Source organism: Halichoerus grypus, chromosome X (genome assembly GCF_964656455.1).
Source record: "Halichoerus grypus chromosome X, mHalGry1.hap1.1, whole genome shotgun sequence".
In the NCBI taxonomy this organism is placed as follows: Eukaryota; Metazoa; Chordata; class Mammalia; order Carnivora; family Phocidae; genus Halichoerus; species Halichoerus grypus.
Genome location: NC_135727.1, coordinates 43,716,686 through 43,727,568, shown reverse-complemented (window position 1 = coordinate 43,727,568; position 10,883 = coordinate 43,716,686).

The following is a 10,883-nucleotide window of genomic DNA, read 5'->3' as shown; positions in this document are numbered from 1 at the left end:
AGGCATGGGTTTAATTTGGACAATACTACTGAAGTAGAATTACTAGATTAGGCAGTAGGTTGGTGCAAGTCCTAGAGAATGAGTCAAGTATGATTCAGAAATGCAAAAAAGTGGGGTTCCTCAGTTTTAGGGACTGACAAAGCAGGTCAAATGGGTTGGGGTTCCTGGGTTCTAGACATAATGTGACTTAAATGGCTAACCTTAGAGTCCAGGCTGGTCCAGAGACAAGTGAAGGCCAGTTGGAACGAAGAAGAGAGGAAAGAAGAAAGGCAATGCTTCAATCTTTGGGACCTGGGGGAGCCACTTCCCTTTTTGGCTTTAATTTTCCAATCAAAAAAGGGGAGATTGAACCAGATGATCCTTAAGTGTCCTTCCAAGACCAATATTCATTCTAAGATCTATGCTGATAGTAGAGGATGTCAATAGGGCATAATAAAATTACCTTAGGTACCAGCCCTATTTTGTTCTTGAGATCTGTTTCTGTTAGCTGCATTTCCCCCCTTGAGTTTGTGATCAACTCTCCCCAAAGTTTTCTATCATGACAAATTTATAGATGTTAAATTTGATGAAAGAGAGGGGAAAAAAGGGAGAAACTGTGAAAGATTTAAAGATCATTTAAATATTCAGTTGCCCAAAAAGGTACAATGACTGATACAGAGGGAAAAATATATAACTTAACTGCAAGGAGTTACCGAACCAAAAGTGATTAGCATCAGCTTAAAGCTTTCAGGCCTTTCCTTCTTATTGAATCTAAACAGAATAAATCTGTAAATGATAATAGTGCTCAATTTAAATTACTTCCAGCAAGTGCCACTTTTCAGGGCTTGTCAGACATCATGCTGCTCTTTTAACTGCACTTTGCGTGTACAAAGCAAATTAATGTGGATAGAAACAGTTGTAATTTAGGACAATTTACCAGTGTATCTTTTCACTGCATACAATTGTTTTTGACTTAAAGGGTGTTAATTGCATATATAATGTGGTCTATGGTTTTCTACACAGATAGCCCTACTTCAAAAAAAAAAAAAAAGATGATCCCAACAACGGGTGCCACTCTGTCAGACTCCTTCAGAAGTTGAGGAGAGAAGGTACAGGCCAAGAAGGTGAAGAAGCAGAAGCAAATATGATTTCAGCAGGGAGTGATCCACAAAATGCCTCTTCCTCTGAGAATGTCACAGGTCTCAATAGAGAACCAGTCCTTATCAAAATCATCAAGTGGGCAGCCAGAGCAAAGGGAGGAAGCCTAGGGTAGACTGTTGTCTTGGAGGCAGGGGCAGGGAAAATTTGAAGAAAAGTGTGTCTTTGCGGCCCAGGCTGTTGTAAACAAATGATCCTGAAGCTGAAGCATGAGGAAACTGTGAGCATCGTCACCCAATGCCCTTACAGCAAAATTAGGTTGCCATGCTCAGGATGTCTTATAACCCTTACCGTAGTATTTATCCAATGGAGTCTAGGAACCACCTGTGTCAGGATCAGGGATTGGGGGAAACTTTTTTAAAACATGGAATCTCTGACTCCCAGGTTCCATTCCAGATCTACTGAATTAGAATTTTTGGAGGTGGGGCCTAAGAATATGAACTTTAATAAGCTCCCAGGTGACTTGAATGCATACCAGAGTTTGAGAACTACTGCCTCACTACAGCAGAAATCCTTGAGGTGCATCTCATGTCATGTGTAGTGCTTGGCAGGGATGTTTAGTGAATCACTGCAGAGTAAGCAATGCTATTAAGTGATTGGCCTCTACATTATTTGCCCAAAGCCAAGTTTTCTTTTCCTTCTTTGTTAGTTCTTCAATAACCCTGAACAATATCAGAATGATAGACTGAGAAGACTGGGCATTGGCAGAGAACATTACCTCCTTCACAGAGAAAACTGAGACAATAGGTTCAACTCCCTCAACTTCCTTCTTGCCTTGTTCCCATTCTTTTCTTTTAGATTTAAAAAATTTTATTTTTTAAAAATACTTCATTTATTTATTTGAGAGAGAAAGAGAGAGAGTGAGTGGAGGGAGGGGCAGAGGGAAAGAATCTTTAAGCAGACACCCCACTGAGCATGGAACCTGACATGGGGCTCAATCCCATGACCCATGAGATCATGACCTGAGCTGAAACAGTCAGATGCTCAACTGACTGAACCACCCAGGTGCCCCTAGATTTTATTTTTAAATAATCTCTACATCCAACATAGAGCTCAAACTCACAACCCTGAGATCAAGAGTCACATGCTCTACTGACTGAGCCAGCCAGGTGCCCCACATTGTTCCCATTCTTTTTTTAAAAGATTTTATTTATTTATTTGCGACGGGGGGGGGGGGGGGCACGAGCAGGGGGGGAGGGGCAGAGAGAGAAGCAGACTCCCCGCTGAGCAGGGAGCCAGATGCGGGACTCCATCCCAGGACCCTGGGATCATGACCTGAGCCAAAGGCAGATGCTTAACCCACTGAGCCACCCAGGAAACTCCCTTGTTCCCATTCTTAAGTGGAAGACATTCAGTTTATTACCATTGCAATATTAACTGCAGATTTTTCATAGCTGCCCTTTAACAGATTAAAGAAATTTCTCTCTATTCCTAGATTGCTAACAGTTTTTTTTTTTTTTAATTCAGAAATGGAGGTTGAATTTTGTCAAAGGCTTTTTCTGCATCTATTGAAATGATCAAATGGTTTTTCTTTTTTAGTCTGTTAATATGGTAATTACACTGATTTTTGAATGCTTAAACTTTGTGTTTCAGAAACTCATGAAAGATTCCAAAAGTTGGCATGAAATATTCTCAACCAGAGATAATGGCCTCGCTCTGGACCTAACTTATTTGCTGAGGTCACCTCAAAAGTTAAAGATTTTTTGTTTGTTTTGTTGTTGGTGGTGATTGTTTTTTAAGAGTAACATTCCTTGTAATTTTTAAAGATATATTTATTTATTTATTTGGGGGAGAGAGAGAGAGAGTGCACAAGCAGGAGGAAGGGTAGAGGGAGAGGGACAGAATCCCAAGCAAACTCCCCGCTGAGTGCAGAGCCCTATGTAGGGCTCAATCCCACAACCCCAAGATCAAGACCTCAGCCCAAATCAAGAGTCTAACGTTTAACTAACTGAGCCACCCAGGTGCCCCCCTTATATTAATAGAATGAAAAGCTAACATGATTTGGGGCAGTATAAAAAACATAAATTCTTTTTTTTAAAATAAAACAAATTCTTTGGGAACTGTTTATTATATATCTTGTAATGTGTATCTATTGTATTTCTATTTTGCAATTCTATTTAAAGAGTGATATCATCATGCCCATTTTGTGTTAGGCAGCTTTATTTGTCTGTGCTACAGGAGGCAGGTGATCTTAGGACCAAAAGAAATGATCTCTTAGTAAATTAATCCATTACTAAATTCTAAGTACCATCCCTGTTTACTGAGTATCTAAGGAGATAACATTGCAATTTATTTATTTGCTCTATCCTGTGCTTGTAGATGACATCCAGCTCTTAGCCAAAGAGGTGATGAAGTGATGGACATACCAGATCGGCTGGTCTTAGAAAGTTTACTTTATGTAGTGTCCTGCTGTAGAGTACATTATGTCAGTCTGTCCACTTTGTTTAATGGCTCTTCTCTTTCATGGTTTGTTGGGCCTCAATTTTAGGCTAACAAGTAAAGCTAGCAGTAAAGATAGTTTTAGAGTAGTTCCTCCTACTGAAAAAAGACTCCATTTGTGAACTTATTTTTTATATTAATCTGGCTTGCTTCTCTTATTATTCTCCATCCCTCTCCTCAGCTCTCCTGCTTACTCAATGCACGTGCCAAGGGGAGGATATTTGACAATGACTTGCTACAAATACCCAGAATTACTATGAAAATCATATTCAAATTCTTTAGCTATTTGTATTTTTTTTTGATTGGTGGAAACATTCCAGAACACTTAGTAGTAAGGAGCAAAGGAGGGAAAGTGACATTTTTCTCAGCTGGGATGATTTTTTTGCTTTTTGGTGGGGTAGGAGTGTTAAGTCACAAGGGTGAATGGGTAGAAGGAAGACATAATTAAGCACTAATAGTATTATGAAAAGATAGATTACTACTGTATACTCAGGGGCACCTGGATGGCTCAGTTGGTAGAGCATGTGACTCTTAATCTCAGGGCTGTGAGTTCGAGACCCAGAGGTTGGATGTAGAGATTACTTAAAAAATAAAATCTTTTTTAAAAAAGATTACTACCATATATTCAGATGACTTAAATTTTTCTATTATAGAATTAGTTTTATTCTTCAGGAACTTCTTAAAAGGAAGTACTAGTAATGCAGTAATAAGTGTGGGGTGAGATAATTTGAAAAGTACCTAGAGAACTGTCAGAAAATATGCTAGGGGCACCTGGGTGGCTCAGTCGTTAAGCGTCTACCTTCAGCTCAGGTCATGATCCCAGGGTCCTGGGATCGAGCCCCACATCGGGCTCCCTGCTCAGCGGGAAGCCTGCTTCTCCCTCTCCCTCTCCCCCTGCTTGTGTTCCCTCTCTCGCTGTGTCTCTCTCTGTTGAATAAATAAATAAAAAAAAAAAAAGAAAATATGCTAAGAGTGGAAGGTGTGTACCTGCTTTATTTTTGGAGGCAGAGGGGAGGTAGGAGGCAAAGAAAGATATTGCCATCTGTAATTAGTAATGTCACCTATTTTTTCTTCCCTCCTGTATCAGTCAAGTTTTGCTGAGTAACAATCTCAAAATCTCAGTGGGGCACAATAACAAGTATTTATTTCTTACATATCAGTTAGGGGTTGTCTGATCTAGGCAGCTGGGTTGGGACACTATGCTTCAAGCTATAGGTCTGACTAGGGTTGGCTCATTGCTGCTGGTTGGTCCTTATCTGCTCCAAGTGTGTTCATTCTGGGGGTACTGGCTACCCAGGGCAGGCTGTTCTCCTGGCTGTGGCAGAGGCACAAGAGTTAAGTGGACAAAGGATCTGTACAGATACTTCTCCAAAGATGATATACAAATCATCAATAAGGACACAAAAAGTTGCTCGGCAATAGTCATCAGGGAAATGCAAATCAAAACCACAGTGAGATGCCACCTCACACAAAAAGTTAAAATGGCCAAAATCAAAAAGTTAGATAATAAAAGTGTGGGTGAGGATATGAAACAATGGTGCATTGCTGGTGGGAATGTGAAATGGTGCAGCCACTTGAGAACACAGTTTGGCATTCTATTCCTAGATATATACCCAAGAGACTTGAAAACCTCTGTCCACACAAAATCTTATACACAAATATTCCTAGAAGCATTATTTATTATAGTTGTGGAAATGTGGAAACAACCCAAATGTCTGTCAACTGATGAATGGATAAATAAAATGTGGTATATGCACATAATGAAATATTATTTAGGCATAAATAGGAATGAAGTACTAATTCACATTACAACATGGATGAACATATGCTAAGGCTAAGAAGCCTATCACAAAGAACCACATATTGTATGATTCCATTTATGTGAAATGTCCAGAGTAGGCAAATCGATAGAGGCAGAAAGTAGACTAACAGTGGCCAGGGTCTGGGGAAGGAGGATATGGAGAATGGGGAATGACTATGCTAAAGGATACAGGGTTTCTTTCTGGAGTGTTGAAAATATTCTAAAATTGATTATGGTGATCATTGCACAACTGTGCTTTACCAAACACCATTAAATTAATTGAATTGTACATTATGTGAATTACATCTAAATAAAAAGTACACACATACACACACACACACAGAGAGAGAGAGAGAGAAACATGCATTGCCTTTTAAAGTCTAGGCTCTGAACTGACTCTCTATCACTTCTATCTATATTCCATTGGCCAAAGCAAGTCATATGCCCAAGGTCAAGGGGTATGGAAGTACACTTGGCCTTTACTATGAGGAACTGCAAAATCACATGGCAAAGGACATGGATGCAACGTGGAGTAAAGAATTTGAGTCAATAATTGAATCTACTACACTTCCCTAACCTTTCCTCCTTTTCTTCTTATTCGTATTTATTCATATTCTAGGGCTAATTCAAAGACTAGAACAACTGTCCATTACTGTTACCCTATTGCGATATTCAATACAGATACCTGAAAACAACACCTAGATAACTTTATATATTTTCCCTTTCCTTTTATTTATTTATTTTTATTTTGTTTAAAGATTTTTTATTTATTTATTTGAGAGAGAGAATGAGATAGAGAGAGCATGAGAGGGGGGAGGGTCAGAGGGAGAAGCAGGCTCCCCACTGAGCTAGGAGCCCAATGTGGGACTCAATCCCAGGACCCTGGGATCATGACCTGAGCCAAAGGCAGTCGCTTAACCAACTGAGCCACCCAGGCGCCCTTCCCTTTCCTTTTAAAGACTGCATAAAGATGTATGCTCCTGGGATGCCTGGGTGGCTCAGTTGGTTAAGCATCTGCCTTCGGCTCAGATCATGATCCCAGGGTCCTGGGATTGAGTCCCACATTGGGCTCCTAGCTCAGTGGGGAGCCTGCTTCTCCCTCTGCCTCTGCCCCTCTCCCTGCTTGTGCTCTCTCTCTCTCTCTCTGACAAATAAATAAAATTAAAATCTTTAAAAAAAAGATATATGCTCTTTAAATTTTTTTAGTTAGACATTATTTTCCCACACTTGGATTTTCTCTGCAACATCTGGTTAAAATGGGCTAAGAATCATGTTCTCAAGACATATCCTTCAGTACAATACCAGTTTTCAAGAAATAAAAACAGGTGGAAGCCACCTGCTATACAATACTTAGGACAATTGCCTGCAGTATTTCTCACTGTAATAATTCAACTGAGACTTTCAAATGATACTCCAAATAAAGAATGTAAATGCCCTTGCTCCACAGTAAGAGTGGATTTCAGAGCAACCCAAACTCTTTTGTTGCAGTAAAATTTTGGTGAAAATGGTATTGTTTGGAAATAGGTGTGTATGAGTCTTAAAAGCTTTTCATGAGAGCTTCTTTTTACTTTATAAAACATATACACTTTGTTTTTGTCATAGTAAGGAAATGTTCAAACATTAGATGAATACACCTTACACTAGTTAATCTGTATTTCTCTCAACAATATCACGAAGAGCCTCTTGTGATAACAGAGAAGAGATGTTTCAGAAATAAGAAGTAATAAACGTCAATTCTGAATCTGGTAATATGTGTCAAGCTTTTGAAATGTGCGTATCTTCTGATCCAGTAATTCTATTTCTAGAAATTATTCAACATAATACATACAACACAATGGGTCTATGCCAAACTCTGGGAAACAAACTGAGAGTTACAGAAGGCAGGGGTGTGGGGGGTTGGGGAAGCCGGGTGATGGGTATTAAAGAGGGCATGTGTTGTGATGAGCACTGGATGTTATATGCAACTAATGAATTGTTGAACACTACATCAAAAACTAATGATGTAGGGTGCCTGGGTGGCTCAGTCGTTGAGCATCTGCCTTCTGCTCAGGTCATGGTCCCAGGGTCCTGGGATTGAGCCCCACATCGGGCTCCCTGCTTCGCGGGAAGCCTGCTTCTCCCTCCCCCACTCCCCCTGCTTGTGTTCCCTCTCTCGCTGTGTCTCTCTCTGTCAAATAAATAAATAAAATCTTAAAAAAAAAACTAATGATGTACTATACGTTGGCTAACTGAACATAATAAAAAAATTATAATGATTTAAATGTATTTTTATTGTCACCAAATGATTATGTTCAGGATATATTAAGAAAAAATAATATTACAAAACAGAACTTATAATATGATTTAATTTCATTAAAATTACATATGTCTGTATGTTTATATGTATATTTAGATGAAGTGACTGGAATAATATACACCAAATTGTTCATAGTCATAATCTCTTGGTTGTAGGACTGTATTGTTACTTTAATTTTTATAGTCTACATTTTAGTTATTTTCTAATTATTGATGATAGAGTATAATTTCAAGTTATGTAGACATCAATTCTGTAAGAAAATCATAAGTCATGATCATCTGTGGTAGGAAAAGACACAAATAGTTTTGGAATATTTGGTCGAACCCAGCATTATTTTAAAGCATCATGCACAATAAAAAAAACTTGCATTTAGGAAACCATGTTTCCAGCTTGCAGTATTTAAAACAAGTTGAAGGTGCACATATAGATTTTATGAGGTATCTCTGAGCTAATTTCCTTGATCTGGTGAAAATATATTTGCCATTATTTTTACAACTGTTGCATTATAGCATAAAGATTAGAGAGCAATTCATTCACGGTGCATTCCATTTGGGGGGAAATATAGCATATAGGTAATTGATCAAATAAATAACCTAAAACCTTCTGAATACAGCCCTTCCATTTACTACCCATATGCACACTCACAGCCCCCCCCCCATATTTAAAGAGAGCAAGGGGCACCTAGGTGGCTCAGTTGGTTGGGTGTCCAACTCTTGATTTGGCATGGGTTGTGATCTTGGGGTCCTGGGATTGAGCCAGGTGTCAGGCTCTGTGCTCAGCGGGGAGTCTGCTGGAAGATTCTCTCCCTCTCCCTCCGCCCCTCCCCCTGCTCACTCTCTCTTTCTCTCTCTCTCTCAAATAAATAAATAAGTCTTTAAAAAAATAAAGAGAGCAGATAACTTTCTTATCAGGAACTATTATATTTTTATATTTAAATCAGTCCATACAATTGGGACTAAAAGGGGAAGGCTTTTCTTTTTCAATGGAATATAATATTATGTTGGATAATGTCACAATAGAGAACATATTTTAAAACATATTAATTAGCTTTTGACTTCTTCAATTTCAAAAGAAAAATATTTATTATTTCAATATTGATCTTAATACATTTTGGAAGGCAGCTATGCTCACCACTATACCACCAATGCCCGCTTTAATACATTTTGACATGAATTAGACTTGTGAAATTCAAGACCTGAAAAATCCAAAATGGACTCATTATTATCACTAATGACACGTAACAAATTTTTGAGCATAGTGAAAACGTTTGTCAATGTAAACAAGAAAATAAATACATTTGCTAATTCTTCCTATACAATCAGCATTCGTCATAGTACTGGTTTTAGGTGTATAAGTCTGTGGGTGTATGTGTGTATATAAATCTGTAGGTTTATATGTGTGTAAATAGCCACATTTAGATCTATCTGCCTATATGTTTGTGTAGATTGTGTGTGCATGCATACATATGTGTATGATTGCATGTGGGTGTGTTCATGCATGTGTGTATATATACATATATATGTATATCATGTTTATGTGTATATGTTGTGTACATATGCGTATCAGTCCAAGGTGGAAAATACTTTAGGACCATTCAAAACCAACTTAAACGTCAATATACTCTGAAAGAATCCTATTAGTAATGGAAACATAAAGTTACTTCTGATTTTTGACAAGCAGGATAAATAAAATAATGAGTCCATTATAGTTATAGTATACTTGTGAGGCACTGAAGCTTTATAAACTTGCTTTGATCACCTTGCTAGACAGAGGAAAGTAGAATTAGTTCCTGTTTAAGCTGAAGTGTACTTATTCTTCATATCTCACATTAGAACTACTAGCTCTAATAGATTTGGGGGCCTTAAGTGTTTTTCTGTCTTCCTTTGGGCAGAACCAAGTCAGCCATTTGCAGATGGACTTGTCCTTTACAAATCAACAGGCGGATTTCATGTGTTACGGCTGCAACATAAACATGAATGATAATAATAATCTGACACCTAAATAGGTACATGTTGGCTGGGTATCTTCCAGTACCAACAAGAAATTCCAAAAAGGAAAGCCATAAGTGACCTTTCAGAAGCCTAGGGCTAACAGGAATCTGGGGATATTGTACTGAATGTTAATGGAGTTCCAGGTGAGACTATACTACCCTCCAGGTTAATTTCCTCTGCCAGCTTCTTACATTGAAGGTGGTTGGGCAGGGCCCTGGAGGAATGATCAACGTTTTATCCCAGCCATTGACTTATTACAGGAGTCAACAACTGCTCCATTGTAGGAGCCATTATTGCCTCTCAAGAAACTAGCAAATTGCAGGAGGTTTTCAAACCTAGACCCCCAACCCTTAGGTGAGCTTGACAGGCTTAGGCTAAAACTTGAAAACAGTCAAGTTCTGTGCTACAAGATGCCATCTTTGCAGTCAGATGCTCTACCACTGAGCTATACCCCCAAGATGCCATCTTTGAAAGGAAAGCGAGCCAGTGGTTCTCTTGTGCTTGACTGGTCTGGAGAGATGGGAGAACACAGAGTCATGTCTCTGGTGGGAGGAGCCCTCCAGGCCTTCTGCTGACCACATGCGAGCTTGTGGGTTCCTCTCAGGTGTGTTGGGTAGGATGCCCCTATCTTTGGTTCCTTTGGGAGCTGGTTTCCTCACTATCAACTCCCTTTCCTCCTCCAGAAGGACTGTGTTGGCTCAGCTCAGTTATTGGAAGAGCCTGGCTTCAGTTTCCCATTTTTTTTTTTTTCAGCATTTGCTATACTCTGATATCACTGGACTCATTGCCCACTTCACATTCCAAGAATCCTAGAGTTGGGAAAGGCCCCTTTGAGATCATCTAACCCCATCTCCCAGCCAGGGCAGATGTCTTTGTGAGAGTCAGGCAGATTATTCTTTTTTTGTGACACAGGGTAAAATAAGACTCTCATTCTGTCTCCAGTCTCTCTGTTCCCCTCTGCCCCCCAAATTACTGTCACTTGTACTGAACAGACTGTGTTCTCTCATTATATTTCATTATTTGGGAACCACCCCCCCCCTCCACTTCCCTAAACTGGACCATTGCAAACAGTCATAAAAAGTATCCTTTTCCCCCAAGGCGTCATTAGATCTAGACCTCTTCTGGGTAATTTCTATTCCCTATTGCTAGCCATGTCTAGGCATTGTTACATTGCTAAGAAAGCCCTGAGGCTGTGGTTTCCCTCCCTGACCACACTGCT